General features: G+C 41.5%; 1 protein-coding gene across 3 annotated transcripts in view; it reads right to left on the reverse strand.

Annotated features, from left to right (window-relative positions):
* SPTSSB (serine palmitoyltransferase small subunit B) overlaps positions 1–11,804 on the reverse strand; it is a 30,029-nt gene extending 18,225 nt beyond the window's left edge. The window contains exons 1-2 of one of the 3 annotated variants that reach the window (XR_007155631.1): positions 10,907–11,804; positions 603–698 (exon numbers count right to left, since the gene is read on the reverse strand). The gene's annotated coding sequence lies outside the window, so the exon portion shown is untranslated. The remainder of the gene's footprint in view (positions 1–602; positions 699–10,906) is intronic. The other 2 variants (XM_047875218.1, XM_047875217.1) reach the window with 2 other exon arrangements.
* Between the last annotated feature and the right edge of the window lie 237 nt (positions 11,805–12,041).

Genomic DNA, 12,041 nt, shown 5'->3' on the forward strand with positions numbered 1-12,041 from the left:
GATCATCCTCACTTTCACAGTTAACATTTTGGAAAGAAAATGTTTTCATTTTATATTTCTCAATTTGTCCCATCTAGTTAATTAGATACTAAGACATTTACTCCTCTCTTGTATCAAAGGTCTTCAGGATGGGATGCGGCTCCATTTAAATAAAAGATGAAGGATACTGAAACAGAAGCAGCCTTTAACCAGCAGACCCATAAATAAGAAAGTAGTTGGAGCTATACAGTCCTGACCCTGGCACTTGTACTGAGCTGGCGAGAGGTTCCTCACCTGGAGGTTAAGCACTCGGTGGTGGGGTGCATCTATAAACCCCTTAAAATGTTTGCAAATTTTGCATAAACATTTTCTACCTACACTTCAAAGGGGCCTTGATATCTGTAAGCTGAGAACGGCTGCTTCAAGGCCTCATTACTAAAGCTAATTGCCACAATTTATTCCTTTATATTATCTTAAATGCCATTGTAATGTCAAGTGTATAATAAATGTTTGTTGGTTGCTTATGTGAGAACCAGAAGCTCCATGTTATTAAAGATGTCATATTGTTTCAAAAGGGTCAGATTTCTAAAAGGGCGATTCCATGCTCTATTGGAAGAATTTACCTGCCAGGGAGGGTCCAGATTGGGTTCTTGCCCTTGTGCCTCTGTGGAATGATCCTGTGTGGGTTACTTCTCTTCTCTGGGTTGCTGTTTCTTCATCTGTGAAATAAAGATGGGAATTAACCCAAAGTTGCCTTCAAACTTTAAAACAATTCTGTTCCATGTTGGTGTGCCTGGGTGGCTCAGTTAGTTGTGTGTCCAACTCTTAATTTTGGCTCAGTCCATGATCCCAGGGTCATGGGGTCAAGCCCTGCAAAAGGCTCTGCACTGAGCATGGAGCCTGCTTGAGATTTTCTCTCTCCCTCCCTCTGCCCCTCTCCTCCACATGCGCATGCTCTCTCTCTCTTTAAAATAAATAAAAAAAAATGAATAAAATCTAAAAATAAATAAACAAGACAATTCTGTTCCATGTCAAAACAATTCTGTTCCATCCTGCTAAATGATTTCCCACAAAATTCTAGATTGTATTATAAAAACAAGGCATGAAAAGTTAGCCATACTTTAAAAATTATTCTTAGAGAAGGTTACAGTTTGAGAACATGCCATTGGCTAGTGACATCTGAATGTACTTGGAGGACTATAAGGTGCCACATTACCACCCATAGTAGGGTTTAGGGGAGGTCCCAACTGGGACAGAGTTAGAGGCTAAGAGGCTTATACCTCTCTTCTATCAGAGCAACCAGCTTGTAATCTGCTTTATGTAGTGGGTTTCTGAGCGAGATTTTGTTTGTAGAGAATGTTTTTTGATTTTAATTAGTCTCTGTTGATATCCATGTGGAGGGCAGGGAGGTTGTAGAAAAAGGAAAGAGGTGAAGTTAATTATTGTATTTAAAATCAGGTTTTGAAAAGTCACTGGAAACAGAGTCAGAAGGCCTAAGGCTTGTTTCTTAATTTCTTATTTATTAGCTGTGTCACATTTGGCAAGTCAGACAGTCTTTCTGAATCTTTGTCCTCACATATAGAATGACAAAAGTATCTCATTTACAGGGTAGTTGTAAGAATCATATGAAATGTTTGTGAAAGAGCTTCATAATTGCTAAAGTAACATAAATTTGGAGTTCAAGCCCTGTGTTGGGCTCTATGCTGACAGCTTAGAGCCTGGAGCCTGCTTGGGATTCTCTCTCTCTCTCTCTCTCTCTCTCTCTCTCTCTCCCCCCCTCCCCCACTCGTGCTCTGTCTGTCTCCCAAAAATAAATAGACATGAAAGCAAGAAAGCAAAAGAAAGAAAGAGAGAGAGAGAAAGAAAGGAAGAAAAAGACAATTTGCAGATAAGTCCAAGTTATGGGGTGGAGTTGTAAAATACAGCAGATTACAGAGTTCCAAGTATGGTCAAACTTTGGGGGAAATATAAAGTCGTGTTCTTCAGTTCGAAAAGTCAGTTGGGGGTACCTGGGTGGCTCAGTCAGTTAAGCATCTGATTCTTGCTTTCAGCTCAGATCATGATCTCACAGTTCGTGGGATCAAGCCCCATGTCAGTCTCCATGCTGACAGTTCAGAGCCTGCTGGGGATTCTCTCTCTCTTCTCTCTCTGCCTCCTCCCCCTGCTCATGTACAGGAGTTCTTGCTCTCAAAATAAATAAATAAACTTAAAAAAAAACCTGAAAAAAATAGTTACTTGTCCAAGGGTAGGATGGAGGGAAATGTGGCCTATGATCAGTTCAAGTAAAAAACACTAAAGAATTTAAATTGACTTCAAGTTCATTATGAGCCATTAGTGTTGTGGAAAGGTTGGCAAATAAAAGTGATCTAATTGTCTCAGTCCATTTGGGCTTTTATAGAATGCCACAATCTGGGTAGCTTATAAACAATAATGATTTATTTCTTATAGTTCTGGAGACTGAGTCCAAGATCAAGGTGCCAACATCACTGTCTTTCTGGTGAAGGCCCTCTTCCCGGTTCATAGCTGGCACTTTCTAACATGTCCTTACATGGTGGAAGGGGCAAGAGATCTCTCTGGAGCCTCTTTTATATGATCAGTAATCCCATTCATGAGGGGGCTCCATTCTTATGACCTTAGCACCTCTGAAGGGCCCCTACCTCCTAATCACTTTGGGGGTTCTGACTCAACATGGATTTTGGGGGGATACATTCAGACTGCAGTGCCAATATTCTTCTGTATCTACAGAAGTACTGTGCCATGGATGACAAGAGGGGGCTGCAACTCTTTGCTTTGATTAGCATCTTTTTTCCAGCTGGTATGAGTGGTTACTGCGGCAGGTTGAGCACAGCCAAAGAAAGTTAGATAGAGAACGTCTGGAAGGTTTTCAAGGGCAACATTGAGAGAAGATTTGGAGAGAGAAACTTGTGTTTTAAATGTGTTACAGGCTATCACGGAGGTGAAGGTTTGGAATTGTTTTATTGTTTTCAGAGGTGAATCTCAGGAAAAACTTTAAACAATAAGAGCTATCTAAAGGGGAAACGATTGCCTGGTTGAAGGAGTGAGATTTCCATTAGGGAAACTGTTCAAGCAGAGACTGAACCACACCTTCTGAGGGTTGTTACCAATCAGCAGGAAGGTTTTAAGAAGAAATTACTAAGATTTCATCAAATCTAAGATCTTATTTCTACAACAGAATTCAATATCCCACTAGAGAATGATTTGCTTCATTAAATTGTTTTTTTGCCATAACAAAAGTGTGGGTTTTGAAATTGGCAAACTGGAGTTTGCTATTGTGCGATATTCAGAATGTTGTTTAACCTCTGGGAACATCGGTTAGGTTGTCAGTAGCACAAAGATGATTATCTCTGCGTTGCTGTGAAGGTGATACAACAAACACAACATTGGTAAAGGATGATGCCTCAGGGAGCTCAGAGAGTAAGGGCTCAGAGAGAATAACTTTTATCACATTTATTACCTGTTCCTCTTACTTTCTACATGTATCTTATTTCCAGTCCGAAGAGATTCCTTTCAAGTGACTCTACTGGACCCTTCAGAGACATACGAGCTAGGTGGGTCAAATGGTGACTCCCATGAGTCTAGGAGAAAGACTTCACTCCGGAAGTTCACAGGGGTACCATATCACCTCTTTTGTGTTTGCATCAATGTTTGTTTTCTCCTAAATGGAGGAAACCTGTGGAACAACTCCTTTGTCCTAAATTATAACCTGATTTTCCTGCCCTTCGAAACCAGAACTAGGGCAACCTGATTGATTTATTTTCTTTGTTTAAAATTTTAGTCAATAAAATATCTTATTAAAAATTTAAGGACCAAGATCTCCCTTGTGGAGCAAAGTATCTGCAACCTCGAGGAATAAAGAGTTGGTAACTGAAGTATTTGGGTCAGTTATGTATTCTTTCTATGCCTATTTTTTTCCATCAATAAAGCAATTCTAAGCTGATTTTACTTAAAAATGACTCCCCAGTTGATGAGTTAGTAAGGGGCAAGCAGTTTACTATTCTTAACAGAAGATGAAAAACATGACATTCCTCCATGGTTAGGAAAGAGACCGTGTGAATTCTCTCTGACAGAAGTAGAAGGAGGCAGTAAAGACGCTGGGTTTCCATAGGTTGGTCATAGGCCGGCCTTTGGCCTCAGTTAGAAGGTAAGAGGGAACTGTCTATGAGGAGATACTATGATAATTCTGACTAAAGATCTCACACAAAAAGCGGATTATTCGATTTTCAAAAGAAATGAAAAAGATACTATACCACTCTTTAGGTTTATTTATTTATTTTTTAAAAGTTATTCATTTATTATTTCTGATAGAGAGCATGAGTGAGCACAAGCTGGGGAGGGGGGGAGAGAGGGAGATGCAGAATCAGAAGCAGGCTCCACGCTCTGAGCTATCAGCACAGAGCCTGATGCGGGGCTTGAACCCACGAACTGTGAGATCATGATCTAAGCCGAAGACAGATGCTTAACCAATTGAGCCACCCAGGTACCCCACATTCTCTAGGTTTAGATAAGACTCAACTTCAAATTTTGTTTTCACTTTTCTTTCTTCTGCATGAGCAAACATTTATTGATGCCTGTGGGGCATGACATTCTATGAGGCACAAGCATGTTGCAGAACAGGGATGAGCTGGCACTTTGGTCACTTAAAGAAGAGGTCTGGGTGTGAGGACAGTAGAGTTAGTATTGCTCCAGAAAAATTGCCATGGAAGTAACATTTTGAGCTTGTTTCCTTCTTTCTTCTGCTAGTCCTTTTAATTTATTTGTTCAATATTCTACTTCTATTAATTCCCAAATTCTCTTTTGTATCTTTTCAGAGATCTGGAACTCAAAATGATCACATTAGCTTGGAATTCCTACTTGACAACCTTTGATCTTCTAATGGAGCTGAAAAGGCAGGGATGCAATGTTTAAATAGCAAACTGTCACTCAGGAAACTACCATTCTATTTTGGTAACAATCGCAGAGAGTATTTATTGAACAACTTATGTCCCAGAACTTTGCTAACCACTTTATATGTATTGCCTTATGTAGTTCGCCTAATAACACTATAATGGAGGCACTATTTCTATAACTGTTTCACAAATGAGGAAACTGAGACACTGGGAAATTTAAAAGCTGGTGCAAAGTCTCACAACTAATGTAGAGAACACAACTCTTAACCACTCTTGCTATACTGTCTCTTTGTGCAAACACCTTTGATCTTAACCTGGCAGATCATTAATCTACATATCCGTCCATCCAATCAACTGTTCATCAAGAGTATGCTGGAGATATAAACTATGAATAAGACTGACACGGTCACTCTCCTCTGGCCACTTTCTACAGAGAGAGAGCGTGCAAGTGAGGGAGAGGGGCAGAGGGAGAGGGATGAAGCAGACTCCATGGTCAGCAAGGAGCCCGACTCGGGGCTTGAGACCCGGGGATCATGACCTGAGCTGAAATCAAGAGTTGGCCATTCAACCGACTGAACCACCCATGCACCCCAACAGGGTTTCTTTTGACTTATTTCTAACTTGACTCTGAACATGCTTAAATTCTTCTCCTGTAAGCCTGAAATAAATGCTCTTTTTTTGACTTAAAAAAAAATCAAGTTCCTGCTCTCTTTTAAGCCATTTTCCAAAAGCTCTATTCCAGGAAAGCTGCCACACCCATTGTATTTTACTGAACAATGTGTCCTCAGGTATCTTTTAAAACAGGTGACTTGAGTAGAGATTCTGGGACAGTCCAGCTAAGTGGACACTCTGGTTACTTTCCCCCACCTTTTATCAAGTGATCTGTGGGATTCCATGCTCTGTTCTCTAATTTTGAAAGATCTGTTCTCCTTTCACCTTTCCAAGTTGGCCTGAAAATTTTCTTCCCCTCAACCTCTCCCCTACCCTCTCACTCTTCAAAAAGATGTTAACTTTGGGAGAGCAGTTCTTAATTATTTACCACACAGTCCTCTGGCAGACTACAAGAATCCAGGGCAAAGCAAAAGAGAAAGGCAAAAGAAAACCGAAAGCCCGGGCTAATGATTTCCTTCAACGAGAATTTTTGTTATCATAAGGCGGTGTTTTATTTAGGTTATAGTTCTTTAGAGCAGGTATTAGCTATGTCTTCCTTGTACCTGCTTGGAATTTGTTGAGGCTAATATTTTCCTTATCGAAACAGCAGCAAATCTAAGGTAGCAAAATAATGCTGATGGGAAGGGGAAACCAAGACTCCCAGGGGGAATCTTCATGGTCTATCTCAGAGACATGTGGCCAAGTTTGTACACAATCTTTATGTTATCTAATTATATAATTTTACTTCCTAGCTTGATGCCACAGTTTAAAACTGCACCTCATTCCCTTCCCTGGTTAATTTTTCTCCAGAGCCCTTTTCTCCGCTCATATGCTATAAAATTCACTTATTATAATAATTATTATTTTTAAATAATTCTTTAAATGGCTGATGTCCCCTCTAGAATTTAAGCTCCTCAAGGGAGCTTAGTTTATTACTCATTCAGGGCCTAGAGTTGTTCTGGCACAGGATAGGTGCACGATAAATATCTGTTGGATAAATGAATTATTAATCCTGATCAAAGTAATATTAATAAATAATAACTGTGATCAAGGGTTTTTTTTTTACATATATTTAATTTATAGACAACTGGTTGGACATTTACAATTACAATTATTTTATATAAATCTTCTAATTGGCAGGGTGCCTGGGTGGCTCAGTCAGTTAAGCGGTCGACTGCGGCTCAGGTCATGATCTCATGGTTTGTGAGTTTGAGCCCTGCGTTGGGCTCTGTGCTGACAGCTCAGAGCCTGGAGCCTGCTTTGGATTCTGTGTCTCCCTCTCTCTCTTTCCTCCTCCCCTGCGCATGCTCTGTCTCTCTCTGTTTCTCAGAAGCAAATAAACATTAAAAAAAATTTTTTTTTTAATTCTAATTGGCTAAAATATGACAAAAGGACCTCTACAAAACTTTGATGGTCAAAAGTCACATAGAACCCATTTTTATCAGCATGATAGGCTCTTCTAAACATACATGGCATGGGGCGCCTGGGTGGCTCATGTGGTTAAGCGTCTGACTTTTGATTTCAGCTCAGGTCATGATCTCATGTTTCATGAGATCGAGCCCTGTGTCAGGCTGTGCACTGACAGGGCGAAGCCTACTTGGGATTCTCTGTTTCCTTCTCTCTCTGCCCGTCTCCTGTGCATGCGCACTCTCTCTCTCTCAAATAAATAAACACTTAAAAAAGTTAAAAAAAAAAAAAACATACATGGAAGGATCAGTCTGTGCTGGTGAGAATGGAAAATCTTGAGTTTTCCTGAAGCAGGCAGACTTACTTGAGTCCCTACAGCTAAGGGTAAGTGTGTGGTTTGTCTGAGTGTACTTATAACTGTTTCTAGCAGCAAGTTGAGGTGCTGCTTACCAGCCACACGAAACTCAGACTCACCAATTTTATATTCTTATTTCTGGACAAAACACGGTCATCCAATTCCATGGTTCTTAGGACCAGATCAGGCAGTCCATTAATTATTTGAGAGCTTCTCCTGTATTTGAGACTGTCCCAATCACAGGAGATGCTTCCCAGCAGTGACATGTCAGTGTGCTTTGAGGTCCCTAGTGGCTGCCCCAGCTCATCCTTTCCTCCCAAGACTCCTACTTCCAGGCCCAATCTAGTGTAAGCGAGGCTGGGCTAATCTGAGTAACAAAGTTCACTTTTGACTGAGATTTAGTAACCTCCTCTCACTTAGTGTGGCCTCTTTCAATAAGTGGCCTGAAGAACTGATAAAGGACTAGATTTATCTAGAAGTGGGAGGAACAACTGGCTTCACTGGGCTTAAATTAATAGAGTAGGTTGGTGAGTCCAAAAAGGTAGGGGATTTGCAAGCCAATTCTCTCCAGGCCTGCCTTAATGACATTTGACTTATTTCTAAACAGAGGAAAGCTTGGTGGGTTTGCAAACATATGCAAATCACATAGCCGTGTAACACCTGTGCCACTCTTAATTATGTCATCTATTTCAGTGTGGTCCTTGGGAGAAAGCCTCATATAAACTATACATCTACTGGTACGTGGGGATTCATGAAGTCCAAATTCTAAATCCATCTGTTCTTTTAATATCTTGGCTAGTTTATTAAAAAAAAAAGTCTTATTAACATGTAATTCACCCATTTAATGTATATAATTCAATGGTTTTTAGTATGCTCACAGTTATATAAACATCACCAGTCAATTTTAGACCATTTTCATCACCCCAACAAGATACCTGTATCCTTTAGCAGCTGTCCCCTATTCTTTAAAAAAATTTTTTTTAATGTTTATTTATTTTTGAGAGAGACAGAGACAGGGTGTAAGCGGGGGAGGGGCAGAGAGAAAGGGAGACAGAATCCAGAGCAGCCTCCAGGCTCTGAGAAAGCTGTCAGCACAGAGCCTGACACAGGGCTTGAACTCACAAACTGCGAGATCATGACCTGAGCCGAAGTCGGACACTTAACCAATTGAGCCACCCAGGCGCCCCAGTTGTCCTCTATTCTTTTCCAATTCCACCCTTTCTTTCTGGCTACAGGATTGCCTATTGCGGATATGGAACACAGATGGAATCATACAATATATGGTCTTCTTCCACTTAGCGTAATCTTTTCAATGTTCACCCATGCTGTAACAAGTATCAGTACTTCATTCCTTTTTATTGCTGGATAATATTCCGTTGTTCCATTCTGTACCATACTTTATCCATTTTTCAGTCAATGAACACTTAGATTGTTTTCATTTTGGGCTATTTTGAGTCATGGTGCTGCAAACATTTGTGTATACGTTCTTACGTGGACACACATTCTAATTCTCTTGGATATACAGCTAAAAGTGGAATGGGGCTGGATTATATGGTTACTCTATGTTGAACTTTCTGAGGAGCTACCAAACTACCTGCCGTAGCAGCTCACCATTTTACATTCCCACCAGCTGTGTATGATGATTCCAATTTCTCTACCTCCTTTCCAACAACTGTTATTATCTGTTTTTTGTTTGTTTGTTTGTTTCTTATTATGGCACTTTGGTTGGCGTGAAATGGTATCTTATGCTTTTGATCTTCATTTCCCTAATGACTACTGATAGTAAGCACTTTTTCACGTGTCGATTGGCTGTTTGTACGTCTTCTTTGGAGAAATGTCTATTCAATTCCCTTGCCCATTTTTAAATGGCTTATTTGTCTTTTAGATGTTGGGTTTTTCCTCACAGGCCTTAAGAATCGGGGATAGTTGGAGGAAGAGCCTCAGACCTCTTGCCTGCTCCAGTCTAGAACACAAAGCTGGGGTGGTAAGATGCTGGCAGCCTGCTTTTCTCAGGGATATACCATAGCCCTAGACTAGGATCCAAGTTGAGAGGGAGTCCTGTGTTCTCAGCGGCACCATCCAGAGTGGAACATGGTCCCATAGCTGGAGGTGGGCGGGGACTGGGTTGTGGCTCAAATGCCTCACACTCTTGCTGCTCTTACTGAATTTTAGTAGACTGTCTTGAATAAAGTTTTCTTCATCCGTTATATTTCCTCAGGACAATTTCTAGAGACTAACTAGTTGCTGATGTATACTCTTTACCAATTGATGTTTTGCTAAGGAGTGGGTTCATGGAGCTCCTTACACACCATTCTGGAAGTTGAGTTCCATTTGGATAATTTTTTAGAGAAAGTGTTTCACCTTGTATACTTGGTGGTAAAATAGTTTATGCTGACATAGTAGATACAGAATTATGAAGGGCAGTTTTTATAAAAGTATTTGCAAGTTTATAAACAGTGGATTAAGAAAACTGATTGAAGTTGAGGACTGATTGACTTTTAACTTTGTATCCAAATGTATTTGGTCTGACAAACCACTTTTAATTTATTGTTATTAAATAGTTGAATGGAAATATTTGAACAATGAGGGTGATAGTGCATTTCAGATGAGAGCTTATTGTTGCTCTAGTAATCTGTGTAGAAGGCCATCACCACCATTGAAATTTATCAAAATGATGCCTGTTTTTAAAAGCATAGGAATAGTTACAATGTGCAAATCAAGTTATGAAAACCTCATTAGTTCTATGCATTAATCTGAAAAGTTCATAGGCAAAAATGACCATACATTTCTTCATTAATTCAAAAGAACTACCACACCACTCTATGTCTTTTTGAAAAACAACTTTCCCAATTTCCCTGATGAATTTATTTGTAGTTTTAGGGCTAAGATTTACATTTAATAATTCTTCAAATTCTTTATTGAATCAAGGGCTGATCTCTTATATATTAATCGCCAACCAGTTGAATATCACTTTAGTTGAGACTCTGCTCATATCTAAAACCCTTTTCTTCCTATTCCTCACACCCCCACCTCCATGGTGAAGTTGACTATTCCTTTCTCTTGGGGTTTAGAAGTCTGGTTAGTTATAAATAATCACATCAGCATCTTTGAGAGAATACGTATTGCTTAATAATCGTGAGAAAACGTTAAAATGTATTCCTTATTGGAAATTCGTCACTTTTTGGCCAGTTGGCTTGTGTGTATTACTGCCTAAAGTAGCTTTATGGGCAAAAAAAGTATTGTATAAGAACATAAAACTAGAATATTTAAGAATGAAACCAAGCATCTCCCAATGATATTTCCCTGAACAGTTACTGAACTACACAAAGATGAATCCTGAAAGTAATTAACGAAGTAATTTTCTCTTCTTTTGGCTGGGAAAGTTTCAGTAATAAAGTTTGGCTTCTGTTGAGTTGAAACCTCTTAGTTTCTAACACAGTTCAAGGCAAATGGAAAAACCCATTCAATCCTTAATTTTTTAATGCAGTTAAATAATAAACTGATAAATTGCATTAAAGCTAGGATTAATTTTTCCCCTGCAAAGGCAGGAATTCTATCTTACTAAATCTGCTTTAGCGTTCAAGCATATATTTTGGAAGATGCTTACCTCCCGGTTGGGTGTATCTCCCTGCGGCTTAGGTGAGCACCCAGGCTTTGGCTCCTCCCCAGCTGCTGCCAGCTTCCCACTGCGCCGGGTGGTTCGGAGCGTCCTGGAGTTAGGTGTTCGGCCCCGCCCTCTGCACTATTGCTAAAACTCCAATTCTGCCAGGCTGATTCCGGTGATTAATTATTGACAAAAGGAAAACACTCCCACGCAAACTTGTGTCCAACAGCACTGCTCCCAGCGATTCCTTCCAGAAGAGAATGCCGGCTGCACCACTCCCCTCCCCCCTTGCTCTACGGTCCCAACTTCCCACACGCTGCCACTCTCAGTCCTGGGCGATCAGGCTCGTCCTCGGAGGAATGCAGCCCAGCGACTTCTACATTTTTAAATTTGGTTTTCTGCAGCTCGTTAGCACTTCTCCGGGGACCAGCCTCTCTGGAGGGGGCGCTTTCCGGATGCAGGGGAAGCCGGGGCTCTGAGAGCAACGGAGGAGGCTAAGGCGTCGCTGTCACCTCCGGCTGCTGCAGTAAAACCCCGAGCCGCCGCGCGGATGGGGAGGAGGGGATAGGGAGGTGTCCTCCCCCTCGCTTGGGCTGGGAGCCCCGACACTACCAAAGGGGCACGTCCTTTGGTAGTGGTGGTGGGGCGGGCTGATAAACAGGAGGCCCAACGTGGGAGCTTTGGGGCTTTATCCTAAGCCGGCGTTAACCCGACCAGGGGAAGGAAGCCTGCCCAGCATCCATCCATCTGCAGACCTGGGCAAGGGGGCGAAGCTCGGCGTATGCCGCGCAGGACTGCGGAGCGAAACTCGGCAGCAGGCTGAGGAGTGAGCCCAGGGCTCGGGGCCGGGCGGCAGTCGGCCGAGCAGGCATCCCACTGCATTTGTTTGTCAAAAACCGAGGAAAGTAAACCCTTTAGCGTCGGCAGCTAATTTTGGTGCCTTTGAACGTGCAAAACGCCTCTCCCCGCCCCACTCCCTCCATCCCGCCACCTTCCCTCCGCCCCTTGGCTGGGAGGTTAATCGTTGAAAAACTGGACTCCCCCGGGGAAACAGATGGAAGGATCGTGCCCGGGGAACTTGTGTGTGCTCACTCACAAGTGAAGAGAATTAATGTGGGCCCGGACTGCGGCAGGAAAT

Source organism: Prionailurus viverrinus, chromosome C2 (genome assembly GCF_022837055.1).
Source record: "Prionailurus viverrinus isolate Anna chromosome C2, UM_Priviv_1.0, whole genome shotgun sequence".
Taxonomy (NCBI): Eukaryota; Metazoa; Chordata; class Mammalia; order Carnivora; family Felidae; genus Prionailurus; species Prionailurus viverrinus.